This window comes from Maylandia zebra, linkage group LG16, assembly GCF_041146795.1.
Source record: "Maylandia zebra isolate NMK-2024a linkage group LG16, Mzebra_GT3a, whole genome shotgun sequence".
In the NCBI taxonomy this organism is placed as follows: Eukaryota; Metazoa; Chordata; class Actinopteri; order Cichliformes; family Cichlidae; genus Maylandia; species Maylandia zebra.
Window position 1 is genome coordinate 79212 of NC_135182.1, and position 16252 is coordinate 95463.

Sequence of the window (16252 nt, forward strand, 5' to 3'; positions counted from 1 at the left end):
ACTTGATCAGGTCTCGTTCTCTCCATCAGATGCCTGTGAGCTCACCCTGGATCCAAACACAGCGCACTTCAACCTCATCCTGTCTGAAGGAAACAAGAAGGCAACAGCAGTCGTATCCTGACCATCCTGAGAGATTCGATACTTTACATAACGTTACTGGGAGTTAGCCACAAACAAAGGAGCGCATGCTGCTGCTGTTTGCTACAGAGGAATACAGCGGAAAGGGGACGGTTATCCATCTGCTTTTGGGTGGAACAACATCTCCTGGTGCGTTGGCTTCAAATGGGACACAGAACCAACTTACGATGCAGGGCAGCAAAGTAAGGAGACCAAGTCAAATACCAGTCCAACTCCTGGCTGCTCCCGACTGGGAGTGTTTCTGGACTGGCCTGCAGGGACTTTGTCCTGCTATGAAGTGTCAGCTCACAAACTGAGACACATTCACACCTTCAAAACCAAATTCTCTGAGCCTGTTTACTCAGGATTCTACTTAAATAAAAACTCCTACATGTCACTGTGTCTGTAAGCCTGACCTACAAAGTGAGGTCAACATATCCAGGATATCTTTCTGTTATCTGGTTTAACTTCACCTAATATCAGTAATCAATCAAAGTGCTGACATGAAGGTATCTATCAATACTGTAAGTGATCCCAGGGTTTATCAGGCTAGGGGGCGTGTTCACATGACATCTGACCAATCACAAACACAGACAGGTACCGCAGCAGAGCGGATGATCTTACACATGAAGAGAAACTATAACATTCAGATGTGTGTAAAACTTTTCTTTTGGCTCTTTTTGTCATTCATGCCTTCACTGATCCTGCAGTTTAATCCTAATAAAAACACTTTAATTTGTTCACAATTTAATCATTTACGCTTTAATCTTGTGATGATTTTTCTTTGTATTATTTTCTTCCAGCTGATGTGAGATTAGAGTCCAAGTGGATCTAAAAATCATTTTCTAATGTTTTCATTCCAACTTTTTGCATTTGATAATCAATAAGCATTCATTGAAACATTTGAAGCGCTTTTGTTTCATTTGAATCTTGGAGTTGATTCTGACAGAAGCGTAGAGCTGCCACCCAGGCAAAAGAAAAATACAAGTGTATCACGTTATAACGTGAAAAGTTTATTGTTCTAACAAGATACTTTTCCTGTTTGTACAATATACTATCATGTTTGTACAATATACTTTTCACGTTTGAACAACATAATATCACGTTATTACAATATACATAATTATCACGTTCGTACAATATAATTATCACGTTCGTACAATATATATTGTACGAACGTGATAATTATATTGTTTGAACAATAAAGTTTTCACGTTATAACATATATTTTATTGTTCGAGCATGATATATTGCCGTAAAGATACGGAAGTGTAAAACATAGTGAAGTGGGTGACAGTGCAGATCAGAGTGCGAGAAAATGGCTCGTTTATTGGAATTAATTAAGTTCTATTTTATGCTTGGATTTAGGCATGGGGAGATTTTGCTGTTATTGAGCAGTTTGGACAGTATTGTGATAAGCATGCGGACACTTAGAAGAAACCTAAAACGCATGGGACTGTACAGGAGAAAGAATGAGTCCGATCCGATTGAGGTGGCACGATTTCTTATTGATCAACTGGAGGGACATGGGAGGCTCCATGGATACAAACTACACCACCTGAACTGCATTCAGGCAGGTTATGTTGTCACGCAGAGTACTGTGAGACATTTACTGAAATATCTTGACCCTTACGGTGTTGAGCAACGACGCAGAAATCGCCTAATGCGACGCACGTATGTAAATCCTGGACCAAATTTCATGTGGCATGTTGACTCCTATGACAAACTGAAGCCTTTTGGAATCTGTATAAATGGAGCTATTGATGGCTTTTCGAGAGTTATGATTTGGCTTCATGCCTATTCAACAAACAATGATCCCAAAGTCATTGCTGGATATTTCATAGCAGAAGTTGAAAAGAGGATGGGAACACCTGCTAGGATTCACTCTGATTTGGGAACAGAAAATGTCATAATGGCCGAGATGCAACGATTCTTGCGCTGGACTATGGATCCGAACGTCAGAAACTGTTTTATTACTGGATCCAGCAATCACAATCAGCGTATTGAAGGCTGGTGGGCCTTTCTGAGACGACATCATGCTCAGCACTGGATAAATCGTCTCCAGGAACTAAAAGACCATGACTGCTTTTCTGGATGTTTTTTGGACAAGCAGCTCATATTGTTTACGTGCCTGAACGTCATCGAGGTATGTAACCATGTTTATATTCTTTTAATGAGTCATTGTGTGTGTGTGTGTGTGTGTGTGTGTGTGTGTGTGTGTGTGTGTGTGTGTGTGTGTTAGAGAGAAAGAGAGACACGGAGAGAGAATAAAAAGTTTGCTTTAACACCCACCATGCACCATCCCTATTATCACTGCGTTCAGGATATGAAAAAAATGCATATTTCACTGGCCAGAAACATAAAATGTCTAAAACAATTCACGTTTAATAATTACTTAAAATTTTCCAAAGTATCACGTGTCTACCACTGTTATTCTTGTTGTTGAGTATTTTTGATAAACTCTGTTTTTTCCGACTGTCACTGTGTGGTGCTTTTGATTGATTGATTGATTGATTGATTGATTGATTGATTGATTGATTGATTGATTGATTGATTGATCGTTCGTACTTTATTCATCCCGAGGGAAATTGGGTTAAGGTTGCCAGCCGTGCCAGCGCCGTTTTGGGTAACATGTTTAGCCAAGAGAAATGTGTTCTTTTACTGATATGAGATTTTTTAATTTTTAATATTTAATAGGAAGAGCTGCAGCAAGTTGCACATATGTGGAACACCCACATAATACGCAGAAGCAGAAATGCAGTTGCTCCAAGTGGACGTCCGATTCTCATGTACACCATCCCTCACCTCTTTGGAGGACAGGATCATCTGAAAGAGGTTTCTCGGGAGGCAGTGGATGCTTGTAAGCAAGAATGTCAACAGAGAGGACCTTATACCTGTGATGAAGCCGTTTTCAGCTTGTGTTGCCTTATAATGTCAGAGAACTTCTTACTTCCACCAAGCACAGCAGATGAATCCATTGAACTGTATCTCGTCCTGAGAGCCTATATACTGAAGGACTTATAAACCTAAATATAATTGGGCTTTGGGAATTTTTACACATATATTTTTGGGTAAAAACAAAAAAAACAAAACAAAAAAAACCAAAAAACAACAACAACAATCTAATCCAGCTAACCTACTTAGCGAGGTACGAAGAACGGGCCCCAGAACTCAGAATGCTGGGTCAATACTGACCCAGAACCATGACATTGTGTTGTTTTTGTTGTTTGTTGTTGTTGTTGTTGTTTTGTATCAAAAAATTCAAATAAAGAGATACGTTTAAAAAAAAAAAAAAAAAAAAAAAAGATATTATGTTGTTCAAACGTGAAAAGTATATTGTACAAACATGATAGTATATTGTACAAACAGGAAAAGTATCTTGTTAGAACAATAAGACAGGGACTGCTACAGAGAGGCCAAGTACAGGTTCACTAAAGAAGTGGACATTGCCAAACATCAGCACTCTGAGAAGATGCAGCAGCAGATCTCAGAGAATGACTCGGCCTCTGTGTGGAAAGGTTTTAGGAATATTACAAACTACAAGCCTAAAACCCCCCACTCCACTGATGACTTGCTCTTAGCCAACACCCTTAACAACTTCTACTGCCGTTTTGACGAGCCATCAGGCAGCCTTCACACCTCCAACGACCCCAACAATAGAGGCACTTTGGACACTCATTCCCCCACCTCTCCCCCCTCCATAGAGCCATCACCACCTTCAAACTGTTCACCTGCAACACCCGCCCCCTCACCCCACACAAAAGAGGATTTCACACCACCTCCTCCGACCACAACTCTTCATATTCATGAAGCAGATGTGAGGAAGCAGTTTAGGAGTCTGAATGCTCGGAAAGCTCCCGGCCCAGATGGTGTGTCTCCTGCCACCCTCAGACACTGTGCAAACGAGCTGGCCCCAGTGTTTTCTGGCATCTTCAACTCCTCACTGCAGGCATGTCATGTGCCTGCCTGCTTCAAGTCCTCTACCATAATCCCTGTCCCCAAGAAACCTAGGATCACTGGACTAAATGACTACAGACCCGTGGCTCTGACATCTGTGGTCATGAAGTCATTTGAGCGCCTAGTTCTCTCCCATCTCAAGACCCTCACGGCCCCCCTCCTGGACCCCCTGCAGTTTGCATATAGAGCCAACAGGTCTGTAGACGACGCCATCAACATGGCCCTACACTTCATCCTGCAGCATCTGGACTCCCCAGGAACCTACGCCAGGATCCTGTTTGTGGACTTCAGCTCTGCCTTCAACACCATCCTTCCAGACCATCTCCGAGGCAAGCTTTCCCAGATGAATGTGCCTGATCCCATCTGCCGGTGGATCACTGACTTCCTGACGGACAGGAAGCAGCACGTGAGGCTGGGAAAGAATGTCTCGGACTCCCGGACCATCAGCACCGGCTCCCCTCAGGGCTGTGTTCTTTCTCCTCTGCTCTTCTCCCTGTACACCAACTGCTGCACCTCCACCCACCAGTCTGTCAAGCTAATCAAGTTCGCAGACGACACCACCGTCATTGGGCTCATCTCGGACGGGGACGAGTCTGCCTACAGGAGAGAGGTTGAACGTCTGGTGTCTTGGTGCAGCCACAACAACCTGGTGCTAATTGCCCAGAAGACAGTGGAGATTATTGTGGACTTCAGGAAGCACACAGCCCCACTCCCCCCCATCATCCTGACTGACACCCCCATCACCTCTGTGGACTCATTCCGCTTCCTGGGTACCACCATCACCCAGGACCTGAAGTGGGAGCCCACCATCACCTCCGTCATCAAGAAAGCCCAGCAGAGGATGTACTTCCTGAGGCAGCTGAAGAAATTCAACCTGCCAACACGGACGATGATGCAATTCTACACTGCAATCATCGAGTCCATCCTCACCTCCTCCATCACCGTGTGGTACGCTGGAGCCACTATCAGGGACAAACAGAGACTGCAGCGTGTTGTGGGCTCTGCTGAGAAGGTGATTGGCTGCAGACTCCCATCTCTGCAGGACCTGTACACCTCCAGGACACTGCGGCGTGCAGCCCGGATCTCAGCTGACCCTTCTCACCCTGGACACAGTCTGTTTGACCTGCTCCCCTCAGGCAGGAGGCTCCGGTCCATTCGCACCAGAACCTCTCGCCACAAGAACAGTTTCTTCCCCTCTGCTGTTGGACACATGAACAATAACCACATGATTGTCCCCGCCACTAACACATGACCCTACGCTGTGTCACTGCATCATTTCATGTTTGGCACTGATCACCACCTGCACTCATGTATATATCTTTCTACGTAGCACTCTTAATTCTTATTCTCATGTATATATCTCATGTATATCTCATGCACATATCTTTCTTTCTACATAGCACTCTAATTCTTATTGTCTGCACTGAAGCACCGCAGCAATTTCCTAATGTTGTAAACCTCAACATCTGGCAATAAACCCATTCTGATTCTGATTCTGATTCTGATTCTAAACTTTTCACGTTATAACGTGATACATTTGTATTTTTCTTTTGCCTGGGTGGCAGCTCTACGCTTCCGTAGATTCTAACTTTAAATATTTACTGTTTTTATAATAAATGTTCCTGATTGATCATTTGATTAATGTTCAGATTTATCTTTAAGTCTGCTTTTACTTCTTGCTGCTTTGCTTCACTGATAATGACTTCTTTGAGTTTTGTATATGAAATCATTTCTCAGGGTTGGTTAGTTCAAACACTTTTTTGACTGCGATTCTTTGTCAAACTCTTTGATGAGCAGTTTAGTGACAGGATGATTACCGACCAGCACGATAGGAAGTTAACACTCTGCACCTCGATAATCACTGTGATGCAAATGTCCACCAACTCTGATTAATTTCAAATCTGCATCAGAGTCAGGGACTAGTTTAACAAGTATACTTGAGAGGGGTAGTGGTTAACCAGACTGGAGCAGTCTTGGATTCTTTGTAAATCCACACAACTTCTTGTTCAAACAACTTTCAATCTGCAAGAGTCTGATTATATCCATTGAAGAAAAGTTGTAAAGTGCTCCGCAAAAGAACTTGTTATGGGGGTGTCCAAATTCATAGGCTGAGGACGCATTACTAGGCTGATTACGTCACAGCGACGCGACAAAGGCTGTCCAAATTCGTAGACTCCTCCCAATGCGACCGACAAATGCGTCCTCCTTTTCCCCGAATTTGAAGGATGGGTCGGGTGTGTCCTTCGTGGCCCACCATATCCCAGAATTCATATCGCAGTCCAGCCAATTCCAGTTTCCAACAATGGTGGCAGCTACTTAGTTTTAATATTACTCTTTTTACTCTTTCTGCGTCACAAAATAAACTTTTTAGATATTTTCAGGTGAGAATGTAGCTGTGCAAATGTCAAATATCTGCTCTGTTTATCAAGACATCACATATTTGCAAAAGTGCTCTGACTTTTTCGGAGACGTCTGTTACCCACCAGCTCGATAGCTGTGTCCGGTGTTGCAGGGAGTTATGAAGTCAGGAAGGCTGTACTGTTTTACGAGTACTCTCTATATCAGGCATATGGCGGGGGAGTGCTTAGCACTTAACCTAGCTCAGCTTTCTCACAGTGACACAAGGGCAATTTCTTGTTGCTTTAGCTGATTTTATGCTAGCCACTGCTAACTGCTACTCTTTGGTTCTTCTGGTAGGTGAGCGTACTGCTTGTCCACTGGCGTAACTCAAACCTTTCTAAAAGAAGTTAGATTTTATTTCATTTACACTGTGCCAAATCAAAACAACAGTTGCTTTAAGGCTCTTTATATTGTAAGTTAATGACCTTAGAATATCACATAAAGATTATACAAATAATACAGAGAAAATCCCAACAATCAGACAAACGCTTTATGAGCAAGCACTTTTGTGAAAGTGGGAAAAACTCCCTTTTAACAGAAAGAAACCTCTGACAGAACCAGGCTCAGGAAGGGGCGGGGCCATCTGCTGTGATTGGTTGGGGTGAGAGAAGGAAGACAGGATACAGACATGCTGTGGAAGAATTCACTGTGAACTGAACATCTTTTTGTTTTTAATTGTCACTGATAGATGTCACTCTGATATCTATGAACATATTTATACACGATATTCAACACACAAATCTCATATTTTTAAGTCTCATTTGATTGATCTACTGCTCACTAGAGCCTCATCAGAACTGCTCTGAGTAGAAGGGTGACTGCCAAGAAGACTGTGGTGTGAATGAGACATGGTGGGTCCAGAGGTCATAATTTTGGGTCATCTTTATTTATTTTGGCTGCAGCTCTCGTCTCTCAGCTGCACATCACACCACAAAAACTCCCAACAAACCCCAATGTTTTAACTCTGCAGGCGTGATTGCGAATGCCGGGCAGTCATGGATCAGCCTCCACAGAGCCCAGCCCTCAGCATTACTGAAGCACTATGGGATCATCTAAAGGCAGAAACATACAAACAGCTCTGAATGTCCTTCAAGAAGCCTGGACAACTTTTCCTAAAGAGTTTGGACAGTGCTGAAGAATAAAGGTGCTCAAACCATATAATAACTTTGAAGCTTATTAGCACTGTACAGACTCTATTTTTGCCTTATGGACAGTAAACCACTGGTCGACCATCTTGTTTTTTGTTTCCTATTTTACTTCTTCAATGTGTTTAACTCTGGATACTGTAGCTCCTGTGAAAACTAAGGCCTCAAACCAGAAGTACTTGACTCTGTGGTATAATTCTCAAGCACGTAGCCTAAAGCAGAGAACACACATCAATTAGTTAAACTGCAGGAATGTCTTAAAGACCTGGTTTACTGAAATTTGTTAAAAACAGACTGTAGATGTCATGGTCTCCGTGCCTGCCCGGTCGGCCCCACAAGGCTACAATTGCTGTTTCTGTTCTCTCCCTCTCTGCCTGGGCGGAGCTCACTGTGGGCTCCTGCCCTTGGCCCACACACACACCTAACAACACTCACCCATCATCACCGGGAGCACTATTTGAGGCTGGAACACAGATCCTCTCGTCGCTGGATGATTGTACCCCTAACGTTAGTGTTCTCACAGCTCTTGTGCTTCATATTCGTGATTTGTGATTAGTTGGTGACCTGCCTTCTCGTCTGCCTCAGATCTCCCCCCCCCGGGACCTGCGACCTCCCTGCTGCGGGAACGTGTGTGAGTGTGAGCGAAGAAGATGTGAGCGAGTTACCCTGTGATTCCCCCGGAGTTTTGGATCCCTTCACTGTACATATATTGCACTGGCACTGTAAATAAACTACACCTTGGAGATACCTTATCGCTCTGCGTTTGAATCCCTGTACCAGATCATGACAGAATCATCCAGCCACGGAAATGGATTCAGCAGATCCAGCGGTCTCGACTCCCACCCTCGCCACTTTGGCCGCGATGCTGGCACGCCACGGGCAGATGTTCATTCACCTTCGAGCAGAGCTCGCGAACCTCACACAGGCTGTGGCCCGGCTAAACCGCTACCGGCCGCTCCACTGGTCGCCGCTCCTCCGTCGGAGGCACCAGCTCCAGCAGTAAGTGTCGCGCCACCTGCTCCCTCACCTGTTCACGTTGACAGATTCCTCCCCACTCCCAGGGCTTTCACGGGAGAGATTGATAAATGTGCTGGTTTCCTCACTCAGTGTGCCCTTCAGTTTCGCCAGCAACTGCAAGCCTTTTCTACTGATGGTGCGAAAATAAGATAAGATAAGATAAGATAACCTTTATTAGTCCCACACGTGGGAAATTTGTTTTGTCACAGCAGGAAGTGGACAGTGCAAAAGTTATGAGGCAAAAATTAGAATACAATAAGAATAAATACAGTACACAACTGTACAGAATAGAATAAAATAAAATACTATATACAGTAGAATAAAATAAAATAAATATACAATAAGATAAAAATAGAATACAAATACAAATACTATATACAACTGAGTAAAAATACAGCGATGACAGAAAGGATTATTGCACTTAGTATTATTGCATATGTATGGATGTGTGTGCTTGATCAGTTAAAGTCTTTATTATGGAGTCTGACAGCAGTGGGGAGGAAAGACCTGCGAAATCTCTCCGTCCCACACCGTGGGTGCCGCAGTCTCCCACTGAAGGAGCTGCTCAGTGCTGTCACGGTCTGCTGCATGGGGTGGGAGATGTTGTCCATCAGGGATGACAGCTTAGCCGCCGTTCTCCTGTCACTCACCACCTCCACTGGGTCCAGAGGGCATCCTAGAACAGAGCTGGCCCTTCGGATCACCCTGTTCAGTCTCTTCCTGTCCCCAGCAGAGATGCTGCCGCCCCAGCAGACCACGCCATAAAAGATAGCAGAAGCCACAACAGAGTCATAGAATTTCTTCAGGAGTGGGCCCTCCACTCCAAACGACCTGAGTCTCCGCAGCAGGTACAGCCTGCTCTGCCCTTTCCTGTAGAGGGCGTCTGAGTTATGAGTCCAGTCCAGTCTATTGTTCAGATGAACACCAAGGTACCTGTAGCTGTCCACAGCCTCAATGTCCATACCTTGGATGTTCAGTGGTTGCAGTGGAGGATGCTTGTGCCTGCGGAAGTCTACCACCAGTTCCTTGGTTTTACTGGCGTTGATCTGGAGGTAGTTCAGCTGGCACCAGTCCACAAAGTCTTGGGTCAGACCTCTGTACTCCTTGTCGTCCCCATCAGTGATGAGGCCGACTATTGCAGAGTCATCAGAGAACTTCTGCAGGAAGCACTGGGTGGAATTGTGGGAGAAGTCTGCAGTGTAGATGGTGAAGAGGAACGGAGCCAGAACCGTTCCCTGTGGGGCCCCCGTACTGCAGACGACCCTGTCCGACACACAGCCCTGAGTCCTCACATACTGTGGTCGGTCAGTGAGGTAGTCCAGGATCCAGGTAGTGAGGTGATGGTCCACTCCAGAGTTCACCAGCTTGTCCTTTAGAACCGAGGGAAGAATGGTGTTGAAGGCACTGGAGAAATCAAAGAACATGATTCTCACAGTGCTTCCAGCGGTCTCCAGGTGAGCGAGGGAACGATGTAGGAGGTGAATGACGGCATCATCCGCTCCAATGCCAGGCTGGTAGGCAAACTGAAGTGGGTCCAGTGATGAGCTTATTAGGCGCCGAAGCTGAGCCAGGACCAACCGCTCCAGGGTCTTCATCAGGTGGGATGTCAGAGCCACCGGCCTGTAGCTGTTGAGGTCCTTGGGGCGTGAAGTCTTTGGCACTGGTACAACACAGGAGGTTTTCCAGAGCTGTGGGACTCTTCCCAACCTCAGGCTCAGGTTGAAGAGGTGCTCCATCACCCCACACAGTTGGTCCGCGCAGGACCTGACAACCCTCGAGCTGATGCCATCTGGACCCGCTGCCTTCTTGCCATTAATCCTCCTCAGTTCCCTCCTAACCTGGGTGGTTGAGAGAGACAGGCTGGAGCCTTGTGTTGAGTGTGTATTGGATGCTGTTGTTGGGGGTGGGGGGGAGTGAGCAGGGTGAATAGAGGAGGTGTGAAGTGTCTGAGGTGGAACAGCAGCAGTGGGGGTGGGTGAGTCTGCAGCCGATGTTGCAGACTGCCTCATGGCTGAGTCAAATCTGTTGAAGAAATGATTCAGTTCATTTGCCCATCTCACATCCCTCCCAGGCAGAGAGTTCTGCTGTTTGTGGCCCGAGATGGTTCTGAGGCCTCTCCAGACTTCACCAACGTTGTTTTGTTGAAGCTGGTTCTCCATCTTCTGCCTGTAGCTCTCCTTCCCATTCCTTATCAGTCCCCTCAGCTCTCTCTGCACCCTTTTCAACTCCTCTTTGTCTCTGGATTTGAAGGCCCTCCTCTTCTGCTTGAGGACGGTTTTAATTTCTGGGGTAATCCAAGGTTTGTTGTTGGAGAAACACCGTACAGTCCTGGTAGGTACAGTGTTATCCACACAGAAGTTTATATAGTCAGTAATGCATGTAGTAAGGCTGTCGATGTCCTCACCGTGGTCATCACAAATCACCTCCCACACAGTCGACTCAAAACAATCCTTAAGAGCCTCCTCGCTCTCCTCTGACCATCTCTGTACTGTGCGGGTGGCTGGTGGCTCCCTGCGCACTAAGGGCTCATACACAGGGACAAGGTGCACCAGGTTATGATCAGATCTGCCCAGGGGAGGGAGAGGTGATGAACTGTATGCCTCTTCTGCATTGGCATACAGTAAGTCCAGTGTTTTATTGACTCTGGTTGGGCAGGTCACATACTGGGTGAAGGTGGGCAGTGTGGAGTCCAGTGAGGCATGATTGAAGTCCCCTGATATTATGAGAAGGGCTCTCGGTGATTGTGTTTGCAGTCTGCTGACCACAGAGTGGAGAGAGTCACAGGCTGCATCCGCGTTGGCCGAGGGGGGGACATACGCTGTTATCGTGATAACATGCGAGAACTCCCGGGGCAGGTAGTACGGACGCATGCTAACGGCTAACAGCTCAATGTCTCTGCTGCAGAGTTGCTCTTTTACAGTGATGTGCCCAGGGTTACACCATCTGTTGTTCACAAAAACTGCCAGTCCCCCTCCTTTCCTCTTACCGCTGTCTCTGGTCCTGTCCGCTCGCAGCAGCTGGAATCCCGGTAGTGTCACACTTGTGTCCGGAGTTAGCGATGTTAGCCACAACTCCGTTAGCATCATGATGCTACATTGCCGGTACTCCCTCTGTGACCAGGTTAGCGACATGAGCTCATCCATCTTATTGGGCAAAGATCTTACGTTTCCAATAATTACAGAAGGAAGAGATGGTCGATAACGTCTCCTTCTCGGGCGACGGCGCTCCTTCCCAGCACGACACCCCCGTCTTTTCCTCCTCAGCTCGCTGGGAATATCGGGTCTGTCCGCCGGCAGTACCGCTGCAGGACTCAGCGCTAACAGCTGATCCTTACTGTAAACAAAGGATCTCTGCTCTGGGTCCCCAGACACGGGTGAAAAAAGTAGAAATAAACTGAGAAAAACGACCAGGACTAGCACAAAACGGTAGAACATGGTTGCAGAGTCTAATTACTAATACGTTAGTTATAAAAAAAATTACGAGAAAAAAGATAAGAAAGAAAGAAACTCAGAATGAGCAGAGCTGCTGTAACAGGCTGCCGCACACGGGGGGCGCCGGAAGTAAAAAAAAAAAAATCGCTTATATCGTCCAGTTACTCCAGGACCGTGCTCTAACCTGGGCTCAAGCTGCGCTTCAGGCGGAGCCGGACATCACCTTTTCTGACTTTCTTACTAAGTTTAAAGGTGTGTTTGACAGGAAAGCCACAACTGCCACCGCCGGCCAGCGCTTGCTTGCGCTTAAACAAGGTAAACGCAGCATGGCTGATTTTTCTATTGACTTTTCTACCTTGGCTGAACAGGCGAGATGGGGGGAAGAGGCCCTTAAAAGTGCATTGCTCACTAATATTAATGAGGAAATAAAGAATGAACTAATGCTCCGTGAACTGCCTTCCTCCCTGGATGTGCTTCTGGTTTTGTGTATGCGGGTGGACGATCAGGTGCGCGCACATCGGAGCGCACGCGCGCGTTCGGGGCATGCCCCGCTGGACTTTTGTGGGACCCCTACTGCAGCCCATGGGTCGTGTGACGCCGACACCGGGGATGGGGAAGAGCCCATGCAGCTTGGGCGGAGCGCCAGCGCCGTCTTGCCTCCGGTGAGTGCGTTTATTGCAGCCGTAAAGGCCACTCTGTCTCCTCCTGCCCAACGCTGGCAAAAGGGCGCGCTCACCAGTGATCGTGAGGGTGCTGGTGGGCGATCTGTCGAGTGAAAGCCCTCTCCCCAGACTTCTTTTGCCGGCTACTCTGCGTGTTCGGACTGTTTCTCATTCTCTCTCCGTTCTCATTGACTCTGGGGCTGAGCAGAACTTTATTGACACCTCACTCGCCGCCAAACTGAACATCGCCTTGGAGCCTCTGTCACGCCCCCTCCGCGTTCACGCACTGTCGGGCCAGCGCCTGCCTGACATCACTCATGTTTCTGAATTCCTTTCATTATCTCTCTCTGGCAATCACGCAGAAAGGATTTGTTTTTTTTCGTTTAAGGCTCCTCTCACTCCGCTGGTTCTGGGTCACCCCTGGCTTGTCCTCCACAACCCGCATATCGACTGGGAGAAGGGTGCCGTACTAGGTTGGAGTGTGGCCTGCCATATGAACTGCCTCCGGGCTGCGGCTTCCCCCGTTTCGCTCCCACCCACGGCCTCGCCGTCGGACGCCCCGGACCTCTCGATGGTTCCGCGGGTTTATCATGATCTGCGGGATGTTTTTTGTAAGGATCGGGCGCGGTCCCTTCCCCCGCACCGCCCGTACGATTGTGCCGTCGATCTTCTTCCTGGAGCTCCGCTGCCGTCTAGCCGCCTGTACAGCCTCTCCCGGCCTGAGAGGGATGCTATGGAGCGTTACATCTCGGAGTCGCTGGCGGCAGGGTTGATTCGCCCCTCCTCTTCCCCTGTCGCGGCTGGGGTTTTTTTCGTGGATAAGAAGGATGGTTCGCTGCGGCCGTGTATTGACTTTCGGGGCCTTAATCAGATCACTGTTAAGAACAAATACCCTTTGCCGTTGCTTTCCTCCGCCTTTGAACTGCTTCAAGGCATGACCGTCTTTACCAAGCTGGATCTGCGCAACGCTTACCACCTGGTGCGCATCAGAGAGGGGGATGAGTGGAAGACCGCGTTCAATACGCATCGGGGCCACTTTGAGTATCTCGTGATGCCGTTTGGGCTGACTAACGCCCCCGCAGTGTTTCAGGCGATGGTTAATGATGTCCTTCGTGATTTTGTTAACCGTTGTGTATTTGTGTACTTGGATGACATCTTGATCTTTTCTAAGACACTCGAGGAGCACAAGGTCCATGTCCGGCAGGTCCTGCTACGCCTTCTGGAGAACCGGCTCTTTGTGAAGGGGGAGAAGTGCGATTTCCACGTGGCGTCAGTGAGTTTTCTGGGCCACATTATCGAGAAGGGGGACTTGCGGACTGATCCGGAGAAAGTGCGGGCTGTGGTGGAATGGCCTACTCCTCCTGATCGCTGCCAAGTGCAACGTTTTTTGGGATTCGCCAACTTTTACAGATGGTTCATTCGCGATTTCAGCAGAATCGCTCTCCCTCTCACTAAACTCACCTCTCCCAAAGTTCCCTTCCAGTGGGATTCTGCCGCTCAGCGAGCCTTCGCCCTGCTCAAGGACAGGTTCACCACTGCTCCCATACTCCGGCAACCGGACCTTACACGGCAGTTCGTTGTGGAGGTGGACGCGTCGGACTCCGGGGTTGGGGCAGTTCTGTCTCAACAGCTGGACGGTAAGCTGCACCCGTGTGCCTTTTATTCTCGCCGTCTCTCCCCAGCAGAGTGTAACTATGACATCGGGGACCGGGAGCTTCTGGCCGTCAAGCTGGCCCTGGAGGAGTGGAGACATTGGTTGGAGGGAGCGGCACAACCATTCATCGTCTGGACGGATCACAAGAATCTGGAGTACCTGCGCTCGGCTAGACGTCTCAATTCCCGGCAAGCCAGGTGGGCGCTGTTTTTTGCTCGTTTTGACTTCACTATCACCTACAGGCCAGGAACACGGAACGTAAAGCCAGACGCCCTGTCCAGGCAATTCTCCATCACTGGGGAGGACTCGGACCCTGAGCCTGTCCTCCCGGCCGCCTGCGTAATTGGAGCCATCTCCTGGGAGATCGAGGGGCTCATCCAAGAGGCGCAGGAGACCGAACCGGATCCTGGCACTGGTCCACCTGGTCGCCTCTTCGTTCCTTCAGCCGTCCGCTCTCAGGTTCTCCAGTGGGCTCACACCGCCCGCTTTTCATGCCATCCTGGGGTCCTCCGCACCTGCTCGTTCCTCCGACGTTACTTCTGGTGGCCTGCTATGGCTAGGGATGCCAAGGAGTACGTAGCGGCCTGTTCGACCTGCGCCCGGAATAAGCTTTCGAACCGCCCTCCACCGGGTCTTCTGCAGCCTCTCCCTACACCAGCCCGACCGTGGTCCCATGTTTCTTTGGACTTTGTCACGGGGCTGCCGCCCTCCGCTGGTAACACCGCCATACTTACCATTATCGATCGTTTCTCCAAAGCTGCACACTTCGTCGCCCTCCCGAAGCTCCCCTCTGCCTTGGAGACGGCCCGGCTCCTCACCTCCCATGTGTTCCATCTTCACGGGATCCCCGAGGACATCGTCTCGGATAGAGGGCCGCAATTCACGTCCCGTGTTTGGAGGGAGTTCTGCTCCGCACTGGGGGCCAAGGTCAGTCTGTCTTCCGGTTTCCATCCACATCCACAGAGTAACGGGCAATCGGAGCGGGCCAACCAGGAGCTGGAAGCTGCCCTCCGCTGTGTCGCTTCGCACAACCAATCGACCTGGAGTGAACAGCTTCCATGGATCGAATACGCCCACAACAGCCACACGTCCTCCGCCACGGGCAAGTCTCCCTTCGAAGCGTCCCTGGGCTATCAACCGCCTTTGCTCCCGGCCATCGAAGGTGAGCACTCCGTTCCTTCTGTACAGGCTCACCTCCGCGGGTGCCGTCGTGCCTGGCGGGCGACTCGGGCTGCCCTACTCCGTACTAAGGAGCGGAACAAGACCCTCGCTGACCGTCGCCGGACACCGGCCCCCGTGTACACCATCAGTCAACAGGTATGGCTGGCTACCCGTTTTGTGCCGCTACGGACTGAGTCAAAGAAGCTGTCTCCTCAGTTTATTGGCCCTTTTCCCGTGGAAGCCGTTGTGAACCCTGTGTCTGTCCGCCTCAAGCTGCCGCGCAACATGCGCATTCACAATGTCTTCCATGTGTCTCAGGTCAAGCCGGTGCTCTCCAGCCCGTTGTGCCCTCCCTCCAGGGCCCCGCCGCCCCCCCGGCTCTTGGATGGTCAGCTGGTCTACAATATCACCCGCATCATGGACTCCCGGCGCCGGGGTCGGGGTTTTCAGTACCTGGTTGACTGGGAGGGCTACGGGATAGAGGAACGCTCCTGGGTGCCTCGAGCTGCTGTCCTGGATGGGGCCATGCTCCGGGACTTCCACCGCAGGCATCCAGGTAAGCCTGGTGGGTCACCGGGAGGCTCCCGTTGAGGGGGGGGGGGTACTGTCATGGTCTCCGTGCCTGCCCGGTCGGCCCCACAAGGCTACAATTGCTGTTTCTGTTCTCTCCCTCTCTGCCTGGGCGGAGCTCACTGTGGGCTCCTGCCC